The sequence below is a fragment of the Anarrhichthys ocellatus genome, unplaced genomic scaffold (genome assembly GCF_004355925.1).
Source record: "Anarrhichthys ocellatus isolate YVR2014 unplaced genomic scaffold, GSC_Weel_1.0 scaffold62, whole genome shotgun sequence".
NCBI classification, from domain to species: Eukaryota; Metazoa; Chordata; class Actinopteri; order Perciformes; family Anarhichadidae; genus Anarrhichthys; species Anarrhichthys ocellatus.
The window spans coordinates 2,096,417-2,119,754 of record NW_022280092.1 but is presented as its reverse complement, the minus strand read 5'-3'; the positions used below and the strand labels follow the sequence as shown (position 1 = coordinate 2,119,754).

Sequence of the window (23,338 nt, the reverse complement as noted above, 5' to 3'; positions counted from 1 at the left end):
TGTTCAGTGATTTCCTTTGAGAAAAAAAATACTTGATACTTCATTTCGATACAGCGAGTCAAAGTGTTGCAAAAAGCAGTAACGTCAGCATTCTATCATCGGCAAAGCAGACAGTCACACTGAGCCAGGCAGCAGCCTACACAGCAGAGCCACAGACTGTCAACAACAACAACAACCCACATTAGCTTTCCTGTTAAAGGGTCCGTCTTACCCAATTTACAAACAAAAAAAAGAAAGAGGTTGACACTTTTGACTATAAAAAGGCATTACTAAAGGTGATTTCAGATGGACTTTAAGTGGAGGAAACATAAGCAGATGGAGCTGACAAGTTGCTCCAAAGCAGTTTCCCAGGAAAAGTATATTAAAACAATTAAAATAGAAATTTTAGATTGGAATGAAGGCACCTGCAATGATATTCATGAATGGAGCAGCCAATGTCATAGCTCCCAGACCTTAAAAAGTGTCACGATGACAACACGATTTATTAGTTATCCTCAAGAGACAGATCCAAAATGAAAGTCCCTGGCAGTAACTTGAGCATATAAGAGCAGCTTTTTAATTGTTTAGCTGTCAGAAAGAGTCCCATGCATCAAAGTGGCTTTGTACTTGCGAGTGAAATTAAGAAATAATTAATTATGACTAGACAGCCGGATGAGACTGTTAAGGAAATGCAGACAGGCCAGAATCTTTGGGTCCCCCAAGGCAACCAGCAACCTGACATTTTGTGGTTAGACAAAAAATGATCCTTATGAAATGTGAGCTGTCTTTTAACCTTCACACTGGCCCACTAATGACAGGACCTGACTAATCAGTCTGCCCCTCTTTTTGTCCAACACCAGACAAGAGTATCTCAACAAATCATCAAAAAACCTATGATGTTTGGTAGCGATGGATTCCTATTGATTTCTGTGACCCAACTGTTCATTCATCTGGAACCACAGCAGGTCTAAAAAAACCCCAAAAAACAAGAAAACAAATCCATGATAGTATCTCAAAAACTAAAAACTTTACATACAATTTGCTGTTGATATTTCACGGTACACATTCATAATCTGTTGCTCTCGCTGTATCTCCTCCAATCCAGTCCTCAGTCTCTGTTTTCCTCCAGCTCAACTCATCAACCAGTTAGCTTTAGGCCATTACTTGTATCAGAAAGGTAAAGATGGAGCAAAACCCTCCAGCCATGGCTAATGGAGGGTTAATCAAGGAAACGCTCTCGCTCGTTCCTCTGATTTTTGCCTTCTGTTCATGTTTTTCTCTTCCAATCTATTGTGGCAATAATTGTCAATAAGTGTGGCTGCATCAGTACCTACCAGATGACGTGGAACAATGATGTGGTTCTGCAGTAAGAAATTACTTTTGATGCAATAAATCATCATTATGTATAGTTGGTATCATGGCACAGCTATATTTTTGCTCATGGTATATAATGTTGTCTATCCTGGGTGGAAGCATCGGCCTGAACTAGCTCAAAACACACGAGTACACGTCCTTCCAGCAGCAATAGATAACACATTTGTTAAGCATCACGCCAAGACAGGCCATTGTGCTCCTGCTTAACACTACAGGCACTGATAATGAGAAAATATTAATGAGAGTCTCAGTGCCGCATCAGTCTCTGGAGCTAATAGTCCTCCACTGACGGAGAAAAGAGGCAGAGATGGAGAGCGAGCGAGTTAATGAGCTGTGGAATACACGTGTGTTTGCATGTGTCTGTCTGCGCTTCCTTTTGTCTGGGAGAAAGACAAGGAGACAAAAAAAAAAGTGCAGTGAGAAATGAGGAGGGGAAGAGTGTTAATTGAGTATGATCACACCTCCAACATGTTCCTCCATGTGAAAAGGCAGAATCAACCTTCCTGCCACCCACACACCCACACACACACACACACACACACACACACACACATGCAGAACATCATCGGGACCTTCTCATTCCAAGCTCTGGATTTGCACAGTTTGATTCACAAACGGCCCACCCCCCCCTCCCACTCCATCTTTCATTCTTCTTTAAGCTTCAAATGCATATGCGGACATAGCGGAAAATAATAAAGAGGGGACAGGGGGGGGGGGGGATAGGAGCTGACAATAGAATGGGCTCTGATCTTCTCGATGCACATGTATTGGCTACTCTAAATACATTGTAAGCAATACCTCAAGTAATTTAACATTGTCCCAAATCATTACAATGTGCTTATAAGATCAACGACATCAATGTCAATAATCCCCGTTTGTTGATGTAACTGAATATGTCAAGAACTGTTTATATCATGGTGCAAAATCCTGCTTTCTTCCTCCCCTCCCTCCCTCTCTTCCCTCCCCCCCCTCCCCTTTTCCCTTTTTACAACAGCATCTGCTCATTTCTCTTACTGTAATTACCAATGAAGAAGGCTGGTCGTTGCACTTGTTCATCTGTCTTTTTGTCTTTAACGTCTGTTGAATCTTGGTCTTATGCAGTGAATAAGAGTCTGACTACCTTCAAATGTGTGTCACTGTCCCATACTGTGAGTATGCCCACTAATAATTATTCAAGGTTTATTCAATATTATATCAATGGCATCTGCTATTTTTAACACCACAGTCCTCAATGAAAGTAAGTGCTGCCACAAAGTGTATCTGCAGGTACTCACTTCACTGAAAAAGAATCCAGTAGAGGCAGATGCCCACTGCAGTTCAACCATATTACTCTACAGCAGAGGTCTGTGCATCCCCCCCTTCTCTCTCTCTCTCTCTCTCTCTCTCTCTCTCTCTCTCTCTCTCTCTCTCTCTCTCTCTCTCTCTCTCTCTCTCTCAGTCATCCTCTCCCGCCGCGCTGCTGAGCCTGCGACGGTAGCAGTGGATGGGCAAAAAAAATATCTCTCTCTTTGCTTCAGCCAACGGACGCATCATTTGGAAAGGAAATAAGTGAAGGTACTGTACAAACAAATGCATCTTAACACTTCTGATAATATCAATTTAGAAATGATTTCTGTATCCTTGGTATGATAAATTGTGTATGATGGATGCAAGCGACGGCGGAGCGAACATGCACCTGCACTACAGACTCAACGCTCTGTTGGGTTGAGTCGTCTTGGTGCAACAGAAGCCCATATGCTTGATTTTACCAGGCTTTTCTGTTGGTGTTGGCATTAAGTACGATTTTGAGCAGACTTGTGATATTTAAAAACATTTTTTATCGCTGGGTATAAAGTCTATGTGTTTCCCGTTTTGCGACAATTGTTGCTGAACGCGCTATTTGTGCATGTTTTGGTTCAAATGCGAAACAGAAGTGATTCAAATCGGTGGTTATAGATTTAAAGTGTCACGTGAAGCCAGGCTGGTATTTATGCTGGAGTCTGCGGCGAGAGGATGGACGGGCAGAGTAGGCGACATGGACAGATGTGGGAGAAGGGATTTAGTATCGAGGGAGGAATCACGCAGGGGATAAAACTGGTGATGCGTGTGTGTGTGTGTGTGTGTGCGCGCGCGCGCGCGTGTGTGTGTGTGTTCTAGCCTGTGTTTTTGAGGGTGAATGCCCCAGCTTTCCAGCAGGGTTGACTACTCAGTCGCACGACAGGCGCCACACTTTACCTGCAATGAGGGCTTCGGTGTCAGCTGCCTTTATTTCTGCCGTGCTCGTGCGCGCGTGAGAGTCAGTGACTGAGTGAGTGTAGGAGAAAGAGAGAGAGAGAGAGAGAGAGAGAGAGAGAGAGAGAGAAGGAGGGAGAGAGATAGAGATTTCTTAGCAGCAGCAACAGTGTCCGACTACTGACCGATGGACCTCACAGATTCCCTCGCCCACACATTTTCGACTGCCAGGCACGAGATAACACGTAGCGACTATGAACAACATACAGCAATGATCTGTCAGTCCGATGGTTACATTAACGGGCTGTGTCTGTGTACGGTTATAAGTGTCTACTACCAACCGATATTTGCGTCCGGAACGTTAGAGCGCGATGGACGGAGTGCAGTGGTTCCGCACCGACAGCGCATTGTGCTGACAGAGCGCAAGACGGCCTTTGGTGGGCTGAAAAAACGCCACATATTGGGGTAGATTACATGATTGTAAGATGTGACAAGAGTTTGCTTGAACGTCTAGCTGTGGCGTGCACTTCTTCACTCAGGTGATTAAAGAGCAATAACAGGAAATATTTAGCGTTGGTCTCTAGAATAAGACAGATGTCATATTCGTGTTTGTTTACACAGCCACATATTTCACTCTTATACAAGAATTTAGAACTAATTGTGGAGTATTTGAAAACTAGCACAAAAAAAACATCAAAATTAAAGATATTAAAGGGCCACTTGTGACTCAATGTATTTTATATTTAATATGTCTACAATTCGGTTCAAATAAATATAAATAAAGTGCAATTACATTGATTTCTATAGCTTGCGAATAGATTCATTTAAAATCAATTCAGCTGTCAAGAAACCTGCCACAGTCAACTGATGTTGGTCTTAAACTAAAGAAATGAATGTCAATAAGAAAGGGCTGTTTCTCAAATCAGTGATTGATTAATACTTAATAAGTGCTCCATCAGGTTGTGCTGAAAATGACGGAGGGGTCTATAAGGTTTGCTAAGTAGGTGGATTCCTTCTTTTACAGCGCTGTGAATTGCTCTCACCCCAGTCAATAAGGAAAACCTCTCCCAGTGGCTTAACCATCCATGCCTAAGCCTGCATGGCCCCATCGATCATTGGCCACACCCACTTGAATTGAGGAAAAAATACACGAAGGAAAGCACGTCAAGCTACAATGCAGCACATTACTTTATGTCCTACTTTATTACGCGCCTTTGGTTTATAATAATCTCTTTGCCTCCTGATGTCTATGACTCCTGATTTTGCCTGTGGAGGAATGATGAGCAGTCTCCAATCAATTGCAATCACAGATCAGTGGTGTACCAGGAAAAAGGATGAGAGGAAATCAGTAGGGGAGGCAGGCCTGGGAGACCTAAATAATGACCACCCACCTACCAAACCGGCTGCCGTGTTGCTATGTAATCTTCAGTTCATCAGAATACTATTGAACTACGTTAGTCATAATTCTGGGAATCCATAGCGCTGTCTGTTGTTTGCTCTCAAGAGGTGATGGATGTTATACTGCAAGAAACCTGAAGTGCAATTTTCTTCTTGCTTGCTTCTCTTGTGTGCAAACCAAGACATGCTAACTGATGTTGGGGAGTTTACTAGGTGAGCAAAAAAAGAAGAACAATAGCAACAATGCCAATGTGAAAGACTGTTACTGCAGCAACATAAACATAGGATGCAGCAAAGAGAAACATGAACTATAGAGAAAGACCATCTAAAACATATTGCCACCAAAGATAACGTTACAAATATCTTTGTATAACAAGAAAAAAAGTATATGTTATGAACTTGATATTCATCAGTTAACCAATCAACAGCATCATTTACTCTGATGGATGGCATGGCAGTTGTAATTAGGAATGTTTCAGTAGTCTCTCGCTTCACAACTCAAGAATTAACAGGAATATCTACTAATTGTCTGGGCCAATTGATAGCCATAATGGCAGGATTTTGAGTAGCTGTTGAATAGCCGATACTTAGAGCCATTAGTGTCATTATATTTTCCCGACCTCGGTGCAGTGAGAGGCCGAGACACTTAGAGCCCCGCTTACCTAATTAATTCGCCTTGCACTTGGATGCAGGTCAAATGGATGATGGTCCTGACGTGGTGGAATGCTGCTCTGTATATGCTGATGTGATGGGTGAGATTTTGAAGATATTTTGTAACCGATTTAAAGTGTCAAGTTTGCTGGCATTCAAACACACCTATTTATATATATAAATCCATAATTCCTGTTTGACAGCACATACCTTTGACGAATTGATCAAATATATGCAAACTGCAATAGTTATGCGCGGTGTGTGTAGTTTGATGACTAGTAAAGCAGACGGTGGCTGTCACTCATTATCCCTCTCACTATGTCACTGAACCGCATTCTTTCTCACCGTCGACAACCGTCTTTGTTGAGTTGTTTCCATTAGCATTTTCATGTTCTAGACACACAATGTAACCTAACAGGCACAAACTGAATTCAAAATGTGGGATTGAAACCTGCTCTGACAGGTTGACAGGTTGATTGACAAGTCATTTCATACATAGCCGACAAGGTATTAATGACACTGATGCTGTAAAAGGTCTGCTTAAACCAGAGATGCTAGTCCTATTTCACTGCAGTTTTTCGGTTCAGTCATAACTACTCTAGAAGGGAACTCGGAGAGTGCAGACCTCCACCAAGACCCAATGCCCTATTTGCAACTTTAACGAAAGTATAATGAATTTAGCTCCCCCATGATTTGGATCTAAAAAATGTAATGGATTTATCCCATGCTACACCCGGTTTCATGAAAATCGGGTGAGTAGTTTTTCAGTAATCATGCTGACAAATGTATTTTGTATAAAATAGGAATGGGCATTTTCGCTAATTAGCCTCTCTGCTCATATGTTTCTTATGCTAATATTCCACGGATCAAGACTGTCAATTGACAACCTCAAATATTTAGCATTCTCCACCAGCTCCCCCTCCCTTTCCCGGCCACGCCCTCCAAATTGTATCCATCAGGAGGGATTATGCTAAGATCGTGAGAGGGATAACCCTTGGGAGACATTCACACTTGCTCACTCCTCCACATCACATCCTTGGCCGTAGCACACTGCGCTCTCTTTCAGGCGAACAGCTGTTGCAGTGCTCTGTGCAATCAATACGACAGTCATGTTTCACAACAACCGTCACTCCTTCACCGCCAGGAACCTGTGGTAGGTCCCCCCCTTGGGAAAGAGACTGAGAGACATGGTAGACAGCGATTCGCTGATGAGGTGTCAGAAATACAAACAGCAACTGCAGGTTTTTTGTTCATTAGCTGTACGTTTGGCGGGGTGGGAAACCGTTGATGGGGTGAAACCGCTGTTTTATGATCCATGGGAGGAGGACATGTGAAAGGAGCGCAGAGAGGGTGGCCAGCCGCAGGCTTGGAAAGAGGAGGAATCAGGGAAGGAATAAAGAGAAGGAAACAAGAAATAGATGTAAAGAATAGAGAGTCAGTAATGAGAAGTTAGTAAACCATCTGATCTTCAACACCTTAACCCCACGAATGGCATCCAGCAGGTTGGATGCCATTAGGTCAGCAGGATGCCAGCAGGTTAGGAAGAAGGGTGATGGTGATCTGTAGACTCCAGTGTGTTTTCAGCCCAGTGTTAAGTTCAAAGTGCAGAGTAGCAGAGACTGTGTCACCTCAGTCCTGCTTGAATCCAACATTACATTTGGGGATTCATTCATTTGAATTGAGTCAGTTTGTTGCATAGGCAGACTATTTTTCACTACCCCAATAGCCAAGTAGATCCATGGAAAATACTGGAGGCAATGCTGGGGGTTGATGCCCACCTTTTAGGAAATCACTGGAATACAGATACCAATGTCCGATGAACCCACAGCAGTCTTGATGTCGAGGGTCATCAGCCGATGATTCTGGATTCCATCTCACACTTTAATAGATTCACAGCTCAGTGCTTTATGGCTATAATTGGAGTGACAAAGTGACCTGACATTGACAAAATGTTTTTGGACGGGGAAAAGCTGTTGAGCAGAAAGAACAAAGGGGGTGGGGGGGGGGGGCAGCAAAGCCTGTCTGCAAGAGGGAAGGTGTTGGTTCTCTTGTGGTGACATAGAGAAGCAGCGTGCATGCAGTGCTTGGACGTGTGCATGGACCACACACGTCTCCCTTCAGTTCAGACAGAAGCGTCATGTTGTTTTCTTGGGTCTGTGAATACCTGCAGTATAACAGCCATCAGACACACACACACACACACAAACACACACACACACACACATTTATATAGCCTCCTGCACACATACACTAATGCTAGTGCTACTTTTGCAATACATGCTTGAACGGTTGTTTTACCATAATATACTCCAATCTTTGCATTTTTCTTCAAATGTAGAAGTACTCTATGAAGGAATCACATACTGGATACATCTGTATCAGTGTGTTTCAACATTACTTTGAAGATATAGGATGCTACACCTGAAAGATTATTCAAACCCAAGATGCCATGTTTGCTTTTTATGGTATACATGAAATGGAAATACTGTCCCACCTCTATCAGAGCCTAATTTATACTGTACAATTTGGAAAAAATAAATGAATGGAGGAATCGATTGGTTCTGAAACTCTCAAATTCTAAATCAAATCAAAAATTCATGTACATCAATGAGATTTTAGTTTTTGCGAAAGAAGCGCTACAGTATAGACGGAACACGGTTGCGCTGTGTTGATGTAGTGCAGTCGAATTATTCCATGATGCTCTGAAGGAGAAAAAGTTACTTCAACTAGTCTGATCTGCGATGAAACCAAGCGTTCGGACGCATTTGGTTTTAATAATCTCCTGAGGAAGAAGGAGCTTGACATGACTCATACAACATGCAGCTGTTTCTGTTAGGGTTGCTATTTTCAGACTGCAGTCAACTATGAACTTATACAGCATGCTTTCCTCATGTTCTCAGTGCACAGTAATGGGAAATAGTCTAGTACAATATCTTACTCAAAATCGCCTTATGACGGAAAAAAATGTCAAATGTGTGGGAGTGTGCAGCTTTTATATAGTTGAAGTAATTGGAGCCATTTAAAATGTATAAGGCGATAATGAGCACAACACATTCCTGTGTAAAAAAAAAAATTGGCTTACAAAAATAGCAGGCAATAAAAGTGAAATCATTTTAATTCAGAATCGATTTTGAATTAAGCTGTGAGCCGAAGAATTAAAACCGAATCGCGAAATTTCAATAATATGAGATGAGATTAGCCTTTATTCATCCCCAGAGATTGCAGGTGTTGCAGCAGCACGGGGACAGAAGTAATTAGAGATAAGAAAGTATAAAAAGGAAAATTTGGAGGTAGTATGTATAAAATCTGTGGGTATGTCTTTTGCATGTCTCTAAAGCAAGTCATCCAATCTAGGAATTCTTGGCATTTAGCCTGTGTATTGCTCGAGACCCAAGGAAGTGCAGTGTCAGTTTGGAGTAATTTGGACACGTGTCAATATTGATAAACGTTGAATAAACAAGCATGCAGCGCACACGTGTTCTCAATTGTCGTCTGCAGGCGGCGGCTCATTGACTGCGGCTCACTTTTGCTGCTGGATGCTGAATATAGCGTGCTAGAATCAAAGCTAACGCTACATTGATTCTGCAACCGAACTTTTCTTCACTTGGAGTCAAGGAGCACGACGGGATAGTCCCGACCCTCGGTGGAATAAATGATCTTCAATCTTATGTCATAATATATTTTGTCAGTAAAATCTTAATCTGCAATGTTACCAATAGGCGTACCGTCTCCCCGTCAGGTAAACATTTTAGTGTGATGTTTTCCTCTGTAGTAGAAGTACACAGTAAGTAGTAACCCAGTTGAGTTGCATATATTTTTACGTGGTTTCGGGGCCTTTTGTAAGTTATTTTTCGGTACAATGACCTGGAGTAAATCAATAATTTTCACATCTAGACATCACAATAAATCTATAGCTGTTTGAGGCCCTTTTAGTTGGGGGCCTCAGGCAGTTTCACACTTTACCTAATGTAAAAGTCTTGGTTTTTTGTACCTGTGAACCAGTGTATTTCACAGATTTTTCTGTCTGTGACTCTGTCTGTATTTCACCTGTTTCTGACACTAGCTGCGACTTTGGTGTTTTTTTCCCCCCCGTGAACCAGAGTGTGTTTCACCTGTGTTTCTAAGTAGCCGCAAGTGGGTGTGTGACAGAACTATGTCATGACAGGTGCATTGCTGAGGAGCCAAGGAAGCACACTGTCGAGTGTGAGGTTGTTTGTATGAAGGATTCTCGAGAAAGCTGCAAGCAGCAACACCACAAGCCCAGCATTCAGCCCGTTCTGAACTGGCAGGTTTTGCACGGACGCTGTAAAAAAAAACAACTTTTAGAAATACAAATAAGAACTATATTAGACCAATTAAAATCGTGGTGGTGTGGTCGTGTGAAAGTAGTAGCAGCAAATTAAGCAAGGTATAGTATATGTTAACAGCATAATGACATGATAGACTATTTTTGGAATCTGTCAGAACTTTTCAAAAACTTCAACAAACACATGTAAACAGAACCGAGTGATTCAGCGAGGTTGACAAGGCGTCTGCAGAAACCTGCATGTGTGTATATTATGAGCCATGCATGTTACGTGCACGCTCATTTTTCTCTGGATAGCTGTCTAGTAAGTGTTCAGTGTGTGTGTGTGTTTATGTGTGTGTGAGTTTGTGTGTACTGTATGTGTGTTAAGTAAGGACACCATCTGCCATCATCTTTGCTTTGTGCCAACCCCCCACCCCTATTAACCCACACCCATGCTCACATACACAAAATCCTTCAGTTTGACAAAGAAAAAAATCTCGCTACGGGTATATGAGAGAGAGAGCGAGAGAGAGAGAGAGAGAGCGAGAGAGAGAGAGAGAGAGAGAGAGAGAGAGAGAGAAATGCATAACATGCTGGAAGAAGAGTGGGTTATGCACGGAGCACTGTAATTGCTAAAGGTGATGAATAAAAATTCCAAAGATTGAGCAAAAAGGTATACTTGGTATACTTGTTTTTCAGCCCCTGAAATGTAGCACTCACATTAGACAGAAACTTGCATATTTGCTTGTACATCACACACACATTGTCACACACGTACACACACAAAAATATAGAAATACAATTACTTACACACTTGCACACACACACAAAGTGGATTTTGGAATAATGCCTTGTTTTTTTCTGGACTGCCCTAGATTAATTTGGCATCTGTGCTGCACACTCATCTCTCTCTCTCTCTCTCTCTCTCTCTCTCTCTCCCTCTATGTTGTTATCACTCTGCTTTCCCTTTTACACACACACACACACACACACACACACACACACACACACACACACACACACACTTACACTTTCCATCGCCCTCTTTTTCTGTAGCCTGCCTCTCGTCTTGAATCTCTCCCTCTTTCCCTCTCTTCACCCGTTGTTTTCTGTGTCTCTCTCCTTCTCTTAGTACAGACTGCTAAGATCTGGGTATAAATATTATAGCTTTGTCAACCACTCGCAGAGAGACAGTATCTCTATTGCCCCTGTGTGTGTGTTAGAGTGTGCATGTGTGTGTGTGTGTGTGTGTGTGTGTGTGTGTGTCTAGGCACAGTTTAGTTGGATGAGTATACCTGACAGTATGTTCTACTGAAGCATCTGTTCTCAGTGTGCCACGGCCTATAGGAACTGAATGTTTCAATGTCTGGCCCAGCAGAATGTGTCCAGAATCAGCTTGATTTTAAGTTCTGAAGCAGAATGTTTATTAATAGTACAGAGAGCAAAGCAATGTTCATACCAACCTGACCTAACCTTTGCCTTAGTATAGCCAAAATAGTTCACCCTGAACCAAAATAATGACTGCAAATACACACCCACAGAATCAACACAAAGCCTTAAGCCTCTGTTTTACTCTCTGCAAGGAAGGCTGCACGGACATGAGCTGACACGGAATATTGATATGAAAACTTTGCTCTCCCAATCTGCGTAGCTAGAAAATATTGCTTTGGCACACAGACAGAAAAGAACCCCCATGAAGGGACGTGTCTAATGGTGGGACTTGTGATTGTTGTTCATTTTGATCAAAAACACAAATCAATTACTTGGACTGCCATGGCACAAGTACCTCAAAATTGTACTTAAGCACAGTACTTGAGTAGATGTACTGTTGCACTGATAGACAGACAGGTGGTGGGAGGGCAGACTCATTCTGTTTGTTCCAGGGGATTAGAGGTTAGAAACACATCCTAACCTACAGCCTGCAGACACACATCTGCACTCAGGAGCTGCTTTTAGTATGCCCACAGATTTCTTAATACAAACTCAGTAAACTCTGACAGTGTGTTTATGTGTGTACCTTCATTCATGTCTGAAAAGTAAAAAAAAAAAAAAAAAAAAACACCTTTAAAGTTTTTCCCATTCAGGTTCCTTCAGATGCTGTGTGATGCTTAGTCAGCTTCTCAGGCGGAGAGTCTCGAGTCATGGAGGCTCAAATGTAGAAATACGCTGTTGGCTTGGAGTGATCGATAGTCAAACAAATGCTACCTCTCCCCACGGTCAATACTAATATTGATTGCTGTACATCCTCTGTTAAAACATGCCAAGGAAGGTTCATTTGTTCTTCTTTTTCATTTTCCAGCACCTTTTTTAAAACTTACGTTACTGCAGTTTTACTGGTCTGTAGTTACGGCAGATCTGAACACACTGACACAGACACACTGCAGGCCCCAAACACAAGCAGACATATGCTGTGTAATGTGCATAAACCTAAGCCAAATACACACCACATTGCACGCATAACCACAGTGACACACACAAATATGTGCACACACACACACACACACACACACACACACACACACACACAAACACCATCTACACTCCTCTTCACACCTCTAGGGGTTCAAATGATTTCACAAATGCTCACACTTAATCCACCAGCCAGGCGACGAAAGCTTAGATGAGTATGCGTGATAATGTGCGTGTGGCACAGCGCTGTGGTCGGTATCCGAAAATCAGCACTCTTTTATTCATAAGTAAAAGGTTGTGATAATTTACGTCCTGTACTTTAAATCTTTGTTAACAGCTAACATCAAATAAATACAAATTGAAATGTGAATGTGTTGTCCTTGAGAGACTCAATGAGTCGGGAAGACAATGTACTCAGGATTTTTTATCTTCTAAGAGAGTTCTTGTTTTTGTTCTCTTAAAATAAAACTGGCTTGAGGTACCGGGCTTGTCAGTGTACATATATGAAGACATGTTCTTTCGGATGAATCCTTACAGTAATACAGAGGATGACTTAACCGTTGATGTATCAGTAACAGCCCACACCTGCGGTAGCCTCAGCCTAAAGCAGACAATCTAAGTCACAAATTACATTAATGTCACTGCAGAAGAAATAACTTATCAAGATTAACAAACATACTATTTTCAGGCACAGATAATTGCCCAGCTTTCACAAACAAATAGTTATTCCAAGACTGTCACTTGTGTTGAAGAAAATCATCATATAATTTAGGATTGAACTGAAGTAAACAGTTTATATAACGTGTAATGTAAAACACATTCTGGTTCATAAAAACATTCTTAGGAAGCGATCAGGGGGCGCCAGACAAATTGTAATAAATATCTCCATTTTGTATCAAAACATTTCCCGTACATGAATCGTGTGTTCTGCCAAAAGGTTGAGCCAAACGGAAGTCATGAGAACATGACATAATGAAGAGACCAGATGTGCTTTGTTGTTGGTTCAACGGACTGGTTTGATTGGTGGAAACTGGCTTAAAGGGGGGTGAAGTTTGACTATAAAAGTCATCTGTGAAAAGTAATACTTTGGATTTGTTCGGATTTGCTAAACTCGTTGTATGTTGGGCGTGAGCTTATTAAAACACTTCCCGCTGGTTGCAACTTCAATTCGCCGTCTCTTCTCGTCATTTTGCCACAACACTTGGAAACTAAACCACAGATTCCTTTGTTACACGATTGTTTCAGCTGCGACAAAAGAGATAAGAGATTATTTCTCTAATGCAACATCCCCCGAAAATATCACACAATCTCCAGATGTGAATGCATGGATAGCAGAGTAAAGTGGAAAACAGCTGACTAAAACAAAACATGTATTCTTCTTTGCCTGAATTTAGTATAAAAACAATGAATATTTCCTCTCTATAACTGATATAATGGTTGCAATCAGATCTCTCTTTTTTTTCGATGTATGCTATTAACTTAAACCCCAAAAAATAATAACTTTTACTTGACATTATTTATTTGCTATTACCAAATTATTATCCATCTATTATTATTTTCAACGTAAAGAACTGTGACAAAACAAAACCATTGTTTAGCTGCATCATCAGAGGCTGAAGGTGAAGGGAGGCCCTTAGTCTCTGCCAAAAGATTTGACTTATGGTATCTGTCATTTATGTATGTATGACATGTGTCCTCTTAGCTATAGCTTGTTACCCAGCCATTTATAACCAGTCATTCAGGAATAATCTGTGGTCTTCGCTGTGAGTGTGAGACTTAGAGCTGCGTGCCGTCACCATGGCTAACATTAAGCTATAGCTGCCGTTAAATACCGTCAAAATGCAGGCTGGCTGCTTGTTAAACCATGATATCATGTTTTCTAGTTCTGCACGTGTTAAATACAGAATACTGTATGTGGGTGTGTGGAGGATCTGGATTTCTCTAAAGGCACTTAACGACGGCAATGCAATGAGCAACCAATTACTTTTGCTTTTGAGGAATTAGTAAAGTATGTGCTGTGGCGATTACATTATGTCCAACACTAATATACTTAGCCATCTAAGTGGATGCTTCTGTCATAATAGCACAGCGGACCCTGACCTTATTTTACTGTTGTTTTCTGTTTTTGGGGTGAAAATAAAATTATAAAAGAAAAACCAATCGAACCTTGTCCTGACAGCATCACCACCCCTCAGAGATTTGTTATTCACCCCCCTAGAGAGGTAGAAAACCTTTGGTTTATGTTCACAGGCATAGCTGACAACATGAATGGTTACTACTCATTTATGCAGCACACTGAGGAGAGCTTTGTAAGACTTGGGCTGTTTGCCTTCCAAAAAGTTCTATAAACATAAACATGCCAGCATCAGGAAAAACAAATCTTCATGTGTGTGTATGTCCCTACGCTGCATTGTGTTCTAGATTTATCTAAGGCATATCCCAGCATGCATTACACTCCAGCAATACGCTCGCCCAACCACATTAAACATGTATGGATACACATACAAGAACATCCACACAGACATACATTATTTTTTTATGTACTTACAACCATATACTTATCAAACCTGAGGGGGAAACAATTCATTGCTCTCCATTGACTTTGTATTGTGTGAAGGACTTTCGTCTGCTAACAAACACCAGAAAAATGCCTAAAAGCTGCTGGATGGTGGGATGCACTACCAACAGAGTAAAAAAAAAAACAGAATTAAGTTTCTATAGGCTCCTGAACTCCTCTTTGTGTTATAGTGGAATGTGGATACATCAGAAAGCTATGCAGTAATGTGTTTGCAATTGCCTTGGCTAGCTACAGTAGCCTGCTAACACATAGCAAAGATTAGCTTACTAACAGCTAATTTGTCCTATACCACTATCATTGTTATCAACTGCACCCTTGGTAGACATATGGTGCTAAAATATTCCTTTGAAATGCTGAAACCGAATATTTTTAGCTAGCCACAGGCGTTTCTTAGTGTTTCAGCCCTTGGTTGCATATTGTGGCGGTGGTTGTTTTCTCCTCCGCTGGGCATGGTGTCCACAATATGATGCGTTGTGCTCTGTCTCTATGAATCAGACTGATGATTCAGCAGACTACCTTGAGGAAGAAGAGATGCATGCAAAAGCACACTTCAACACACACAAGCCTGCAAAAAGTATGAAAAACATCTGTCTGCAGCAGTTTCCGATGTGAAGTTTGTTATCTTTTGGCAGATTAATCTTTATCATTGATGCTCTTTTTGTCTTCCTATTCGCTCTCTCTTCCCTCTCTCTCTCTTTCCGTCTCACCCAGCCTCCAGCTCTGCAGTTAGGAGCATCGGTGGCAGATTTTGCCTGGCAGTGCTAAGGACACATGCGCCTTGAAGGAAAGACAGATGGGTGGGCAATGGAGATAGACAGTATTTGTTGGAGCCTCAGTTTCAGTCCTCCCTCCTTTCCAGTCCTCCCACTTTATGGACATTATACCACAAGAAAGTTATTTTTATACTGTCAGTTTACCAGCTCCCTCCTCCCAAATAATAAATACGTAATTGGAATAGGCTAATTTAGCTGTGTTGGTGAATTACAGCAATGTTGCGGTGTCTTGGTATGCTGTTCTTCTGGTGATAATTGAAAACAGTAATGCAGACTGTTTATTCATAATTTATTTTTAATGAAACTGGCCTCATTTCAACTGACTGTCTCGTATACAAAGTGAGTTTTGTGAAGCGAGCAGTGACACATTTACCAGATGGGCGCTCCTTCTCCACCGTTAGCTCACTTGGCCCACCTGCTTTCTAAGACTTTGTGACATCACCTTGGTTCTCGAATCACACACCTGCTCTCCTCAGATTGAGAAACCTTTGTCTTCGTTGGCGGCCTCAATGTCTTTACAGAGGGTTTATTAAAACAATTGAATAGTGTTGACTGTTTTCGCCCCATAGCGCCTGGTTATGAGCATGCACACATAGAAGCGACTGCTATTTTATAAGGTGTGTTGAGTGGATGGAGTGCACTTCTGGTTGAACTCAATCTCAGAAGTCAATGGCTATTGGTCAAATGACCGATAACTCTCTGGTGGCTGGATTATTTCACAAATAGCCAATAAGCTAATGTTAAGATAATAAAAAGCTTGCATTTCGGCCAATGCGTTCCGCCTGCACCAAAGTCTGCTCTGTCAGAATCTGTTTACAGAGCTTAGGTTGAACCAAACATATCAATTTGATAACATAAGTTTGCTAAGAGCATCATTACAAATATTGATTCTGTTAGGCCGAACAGGAAACTGTATGTTGGCATAGAGTGTGCTTCATAGCATGCAGTAAAAATAAGTATAACAGAATGTTTCAAATTCTTTGTGAACTGCCTTCTTGTCCTGATGATCTCACAAAGATCATGCAGGATGAGGCATTACAATTGGATGTTTGCATAATCAAATTACAAATGGGAATCCAGATGAACACCACACAACTGCCTGATGTTGTTATTTATTCATGTGTAAAGGAGATTTCCTGCTACATTATTTGCCTGTTGAGTACAGATTAGAATATAACTTTGTATGCAGCAAAGTGGAAGCATTTCAGGCATAATTAGGTATCTTTCACTGCTCTTTCAACCCACCACGAGATAATATACAGTGAGATCCAAGCTTGCATCTGGATGCAATGCGTCATATCTTCATGCACTCTGTCAAGATAATTAAGAGATGTTTGCATGCTAAGATACAGATGGAGAAGTCAAGACTTTCTCATGCTCAAGAAATGATTTGTCTGAAATTAGTAACACAAGTGCGGCAAAGCATAGCAGATGTAAGCGGCTCAGAGCATACAGCTGACTGCAGACTCATAATATTACTCACAAGATTTTGAACACGCCAAAGCAACGGGGGAAAGGCCTTAACATTTCATGATTTCTTCATAGTCATGGAATAGTGAGGCACATTGCACACCTGAAGTAATGCTGATAAGAATTAAGTGTAATGACCACTGTGCACCCGTCTACAGGGAATAATGCTCGCCTTATGTAACAGCAGGCCCGGCCTGGAGCATACTAGTGTCCATTTTAGATTTGAACTGATCATCCATGGTGCTGGGTCCTCTTCTCTAATTACTTCTTCCTTTCTCCATAACACTCAAATTATATTCCATGCTGTGAGAGAGATGCCTTTGTATATATATGCAGAATGCTTGTGTCACTCTGTGTGAGACTGCTGAAGTGAGCAGTATGTGGGATTTAAAGATAAAGATGTCAGAGAGGCACAGAGCCGTTAGGGACAACCGAAACCAACCTGAACACACATTCAAATGTTTCAGTAAATGGCTCTGACAGGCTGAATATTCAACCAATCACTATACGGGTTATTTAATACAGTAGTTGTGACAGTCATGCAAAGTACAGGAATGAATGTTTAAAGATCGTTTTACTGTAAATGATGCTTTGCTGGGTTGGCTCTGACATTCATTTCCTCTCTAATTGCTGCTCTGAACTGCAGTTAGAATGAAGTCCAGAGTACTTTCTCTTTGTCCAGTCTGCCAGTCCCCCCTTCTTTGACATATACTAAACATTAAAGTGCTTAATTTCAGTTGAAAAAAAATCTATACAAATATATACAGTATGTATACAGTATATAGACAGTGATCATCACTGTGATAAAAAAGACGACAAATATCAAGCATTTTGTGTGACTGTTGAACAGAATGAGTAGGGTTACAATTGAAGTTTGTCCTGACTACGTCGCTTCAGGCAAGGCCATGTGGTAACAAAATACAATGGAGTCACTTGGAGTGTCCACAGTCTAAAGGTTTTATTCTCTGGAGTGCATCAATTTGCTCTTTAATTTCTTGGCAGATTCAGATCAGACCTCCTGTGCACAGATGGGATTTGTTGCCTCGACAGTTAAAGGTCACAGGGTTCGCCTAAAATGCGAGACTTCATTCTTCAGGGAGCGCAAATATCCCCATCAGATTGAAAATAAATCTGACAATTACATTTCAACATCTTGGATGGAAATATGACAGTTTGACCTGAGGGTAACCTCAGAGGAAAACTCTTGGATTTAAAAAAAATTTAAATGGTTCAAGTGTGAATTTGCAGTACATTTGGGCAATGTCCATTCTGACAGCCCTAGTACGGTCCTTTAAGACGAAACTTCCCGAGGAAATCCATATTGACCCCTGTCACAGATGAGATAACATTTGTTTTCTTTAATGATATTTTTAGAGTCATATTATGAAGTAGGGGTGAAAAAAATAATGTGAACACCACAAACAAGTAGGCCTCAAGTTTGCTCCAATTTGATCAGTGCTTTTATTCTCGTGAAGGTTATTTTGCTGAGCAAATATGCAACACTGAAACATGCAAGTTTTTAATGAGGTCTGGTTCTGTGCGTCTTCTCTTAGTCTAGAATATTTTAGTTTCAGCTTGTTTCTGTTGTGACAGAGCACACTGGGGAGACACTTCTAATCTGTGTCAGTAGTAAGCTTGAACTCTTGTGTGTCTGCCATAGAAGCGCATGTGTTTGTTTTAGTGTCTGCAGGGTGCACGCAAAACATGCTCCGAGTGTGCGCTCGTGTCACTTGTTAGTATAGTTTGCCCGTGAGTGAACGCTCATATGATGTGTGTTTTCCTTGGTGTGTGTGTGTGTGTGTGTGTGTGTGTGTGTGTTTTCATGAGGCGTGCGCTCTTGCTTCTCACACGCATATGTCTACTTACTGTGCCAAGTCATGATCAAGTGTAATGCAGCGCTCTTTCTCCATTTAACTTGTGAGGGAGCAGCAGGACCGGCCCAGTATTACTGCTGAAAATGAGATGTCACGCTCGGCCAGGCTCACCCTAACTGATTTAGGCTGTCTGCGTGGGTATGCCTGTGCTTGTGTGTGTGTGTGTCAGGGAGAGGGTGAATGCGCTGAAAGGAGAGAGAACAAGAGGGAAATAGACAGATAAAGAGAGGCAGAGAGAGAGAGAGAGAGAGAGAGAGAGAGATAGAAAAGGGAGCCATGTATGTCAGTTTCTTTGACAGTTATTTGCACAAATTATTCTTCGGCAGGCAGTATGTTGTGTACTGACGGCTTGAGGTGTGATGTGACAGGTGTCCTGCTCCGCGACTGAAACGGGAAGATAGGTAACATCTCATTATATATAGTAGCACTTATAAACTATCTGTCACCATACCTTCTGATGCATCATCAGCCATTATTATCATCATTATTGTCTTCCCGCTTGTCTGCTCTGGTGACGTTAATTCAAGTGAACCGCAGCAGCTGAAATGTATAGAGAGAGAAAGTAAGTGTGAGAAAAAGAAAAGAGGACAAATGGAGCAAGAGTAACAAATAGACTGGTGAAAGGCATAGATAGATAGATAGAGAGGTAGATAGGAAGATACATAGCAGCAGTATTATTTCTCATGTTTCTCTTCACAGTGTTGATGCAGCGAAGAATCAGTATGCTTCTGAAAATCTTCTCTCCGTTCTTATTCTCTCACCTTTTTCTCTCCGTCTGACTGTAGTCTCAACTCAAGTATTTTCCTCCACATAGCATTTTTTTATTATTATTTTGAAATCCTGTAGTGCTGAGTGATGCATTATTTACAGTTATTTTTTAATGTGTCTCTAGATCTATTTTACCAGAAGGTTTTCCTTTTGAACACTAAATATACGGAAGACATTTAGGCAACATTTTAAACGTTATTATTAGCATGATTGCCAAAACTCAGATTGGTTTGTTAATGTAAATGGAGGTAATGAACAAATTGCTTGTCAGTTTAATGAAGTAAGCGACTGTACATGAGCATTTATTTTAGCCATTAACTCTTCATGAATTACAAATGCAAATGAAACAATAAGGAATGATCATTTATTTTGATTGCAAAATTCCCAGTGATGTTAAATTCTTCTAGTTTTTCATCTTTTTATTTGTATTTTTCTTAATTTCAGCCGCAGGCCCCGTTTGGTCTCCTGTAGCGCCGGCAGAACCACAGAGGACCTGAGCCAAGTACAAGAAGAGCAAAAGAACCAGCTGCTTGTATCAGAAGCAGCTTCCCTCATCAGAAGGCTTTCATAGAGGACACACAGCACAGCAGAGTGGCCAGAAAGGAGCACTCTTGTGTCCGGATAAAGAAAGCTGAAGAGTGAGAGGAGGCAACAAAGAGAGGCAACAGGTTAGAGATTATTTTTGTTTTATTATCATTTTTTTTTTCTTATTGCATATTACTGTTTCAAAAACGAGACCCACTTTTTCGAAGCTCTACACACAAAAACAAAAACGTATACACAAAACACAAAATATCTTACGCAAACACTTCATTTAAAACTATATAACCTCTTCTAATAATTGTACTTTCTGCATCACTAACCCTAACCCTAACTTATAATACTTATAATATTTTTTATTTCCAATGCTCATACCAGTATAAGACACAATTACTTTAACTGAAGACGACACACGCATAGTTACTGTAATGCACTGTGAATAAAATACAGGATGTTGTAATTACAGTCCTCCAACTCTCTCTCCAAAATCGGTCTCCATTGTTGTGCACAGCAAAGAGCAAACCTAAATCCTACTTACAGTGTTGGAGCTGTGATCTCTAAGGTCTAATTGGATACAGGTGTTTCTGCAAGTGCATTCTGGGTGCAAGTGTGGTATTTCAATGATGCGTGTTAGCAAACCACACTTTGGTTTTAGCTGTGAATGACGTGTCTAATGTAGATAACTCTGTGTAGTTACTTACATCAAGTGTGTTTGAGAATTTAAACTCAGCGTAAAGCAGGCAATGTGTTTATGGTTCAGCATACCTCGTCAAAAGTTTTGTTAGAGTCACTGGTCTCAATAATTGGCAATTGCCGAAAGCTGTAAGATGAGGTTTCTTAGAGTTTTTCATTAACACTAACTCCTGATGGCTTCAAATCAGTTTCTTTGAGTCAGTCACCACATGTTTGTGTATGTCTGACCTTTCTCTACCTGTAGTGTCACACACACACACACACACACGCACACACACAGCGATGATATAATCTAACGCACATCCATCGACAGAAATTGACACCTCACTGTTTACAACACATGTGCTCTGCTTTAACAATAGCCTGAATATTCTAGTGAGTCCGCATGTGTCTGTTTGCATGCATGTGTCATGGACATGACTTCACACAAGTGTATGTGCAGTGCACGAGTATGTGTGAAGCTTTTGGTGTACAGTTAAGCACTGTAGTGAAAGCATTAGTTAGTGTCTTCACAGGTATATATTATGTCATCTCCCCTGCTTTTATTGCAATTATTTTACTGGCAACACTGTCATTAGTGCTGACAGTACTTCTCTTTACACAGCTATTAAACTCTGCCTGTGTGCACATGTGAGTGTGCTGTGTGTGTCAGGCAGAGATAGAGTAAAAGAAGTAATTGTTGTAATTATTGCGTCTCCGCTCTATCCCGGCCTGTGCCGGCGCTGAGGAAATCAGAGCGAACTCAACTTCCTTCTTGTTCTTATTGTGGTTCTTATTATTGTTATTATTGTCGTCAGTGTCCCTGACAATAGCATGTTGTTTAATCCACACCAAAGGAAAACAAAACTCAAACCAAGAATACCATACCCAAGAATTTGTATTTTATATTGTTCAAGAAGTATAAACAAGTATTGATACTTTGTTATAAGAATACAAAATATTGTTCAAATGTAGCGTTCACTTAAGGGCATCTGATTCAGAACACAAACATATTTGTGCGTCAAAATATCAAAATAAGGCATCAACAGGGTAAGGGCTTAGTTGAAAAAGTAAATACATGGAAACAAAGAGAAGTCTAGGCTTAGACAAAGAATACAAAATAAAGCGTTTATCAGGCTTGTGCTGATTGGTGATTGGATTGTAGATCCACGATTGAAGGGATGATCCATTATTTCTTTCCAGGGCCAAGATCAAGGCAAACTTATTTAACTTAGTATCAGAGCTAAGATGTTATTAAAATAAACTCTGGAATTATTTGGAGATGTTTCTGGTGAAGCAGCATGTCGGCCTGCTGAGCCCCATTACTCAACAAGAGCGAGGAGTGCATTTTAGATCCTTAATTACAAATGTTTTCCATTGTTCTGACATCCTGCATCTTCATTCTTTTTGCTCTGCATGCCATGAAAAACATAAAATTGCTTCCAAAGTTTTGTCACATTATGGTTGTGAATTGAATAGATAATAAATATATAAGTTGTCATGAACACAGTTATGCTCATCTAATTAAATACAGTGGTAGACTATAACAAAACAATGGAGAGCCGATGCAGCAGTGCCAGTGATGTTTAACTGACGTCTCTTTAAAAAGACGGCTCCCAGGCCAGGATGCCTCATTTTCTTAAATGCCTCGATCCCTCTCTCGAGGACACATGTTGGCATATTGAGTAGCATGACTTGTGTCCTCACATGCACCACCAGTGACTCTGAGCTTGGACCCAGTGTTGTCTCCTCATGAGGAAACCCTCGAATCACAGAGAATAGCTCGTTCTTCCTTCTTTGAAAAGAATCCCCAGCAGCGAATACAAGAATGGCCCCTTCGTTACATCAGCTTTTGGAAGTAATCAGAGTTCCCTAAGGGCTAATATGCTAGCCTTTGTTCAGAACCGCATAGTCCTTAAAAGCTGAAAAGGAAAACCAAAAGCCAAACCCTTATAATTCAATACACAAAATGCAGTAATATGATAGAGATCTCAGGAAAGCCTCATCCAAGGAGACGGACATAAAACAAGCATTTAAACTGGAAGCTCTGTAATGTGTACACATATTACCGTATATATAATACTCTGTAATGTGTACACATAGATAAAGAAATCAGATGTTAGTCCCTTAGTAAATATGATACTTCATGTGTGATGCCAGGTGGTTACGTGTTTCCTATATAATCAGCTGTGACCTGTTGAATCAGTAACTGTGACCCTGTGAAAATGTGAACTGTATGGTACATCCGGCAGTGATACAACTGCTTATTTGAATAAATCCACTTTCCTTTAATGTCTGAAGGCCTTTTCGCCCACTCGTGAAACCCTCTGAGGATGGCACTATCAGTTAGTCA

The 23,338-nt window shown here is 40.9% G+C and overlaps 1 protein-coding gene across 2 annotated transcripts in view; it reads left to right on the top strand.

Moving 5' to 3' along the window:
• Positions 1-2,804: 2,804 nt before the first annotated feature.
• Positions 2,805-23,338, top strand: part of elfn2b (extracellular leucine-rich repeat and fibronectin type III domain containing 2b) — a 58,783-nt gene continuing 38,249 nt past the window's right edge. Inside the window, exons 1-2 of one of the 2 annotated variants that reach the window (XM_031872101.1) lie at positions 2,805-2,907; positions 20,218-20,441. The gene's annotated coding sequence lies outside the window, so the exon portion shown is untranslated. Of the gene's footprint in view, positions 2,908-13,193; positions 20,442-23,338 lie in introns of those variants that run through there. The other variant, XM_031872102.1, reaches the window with a different exon arrangement.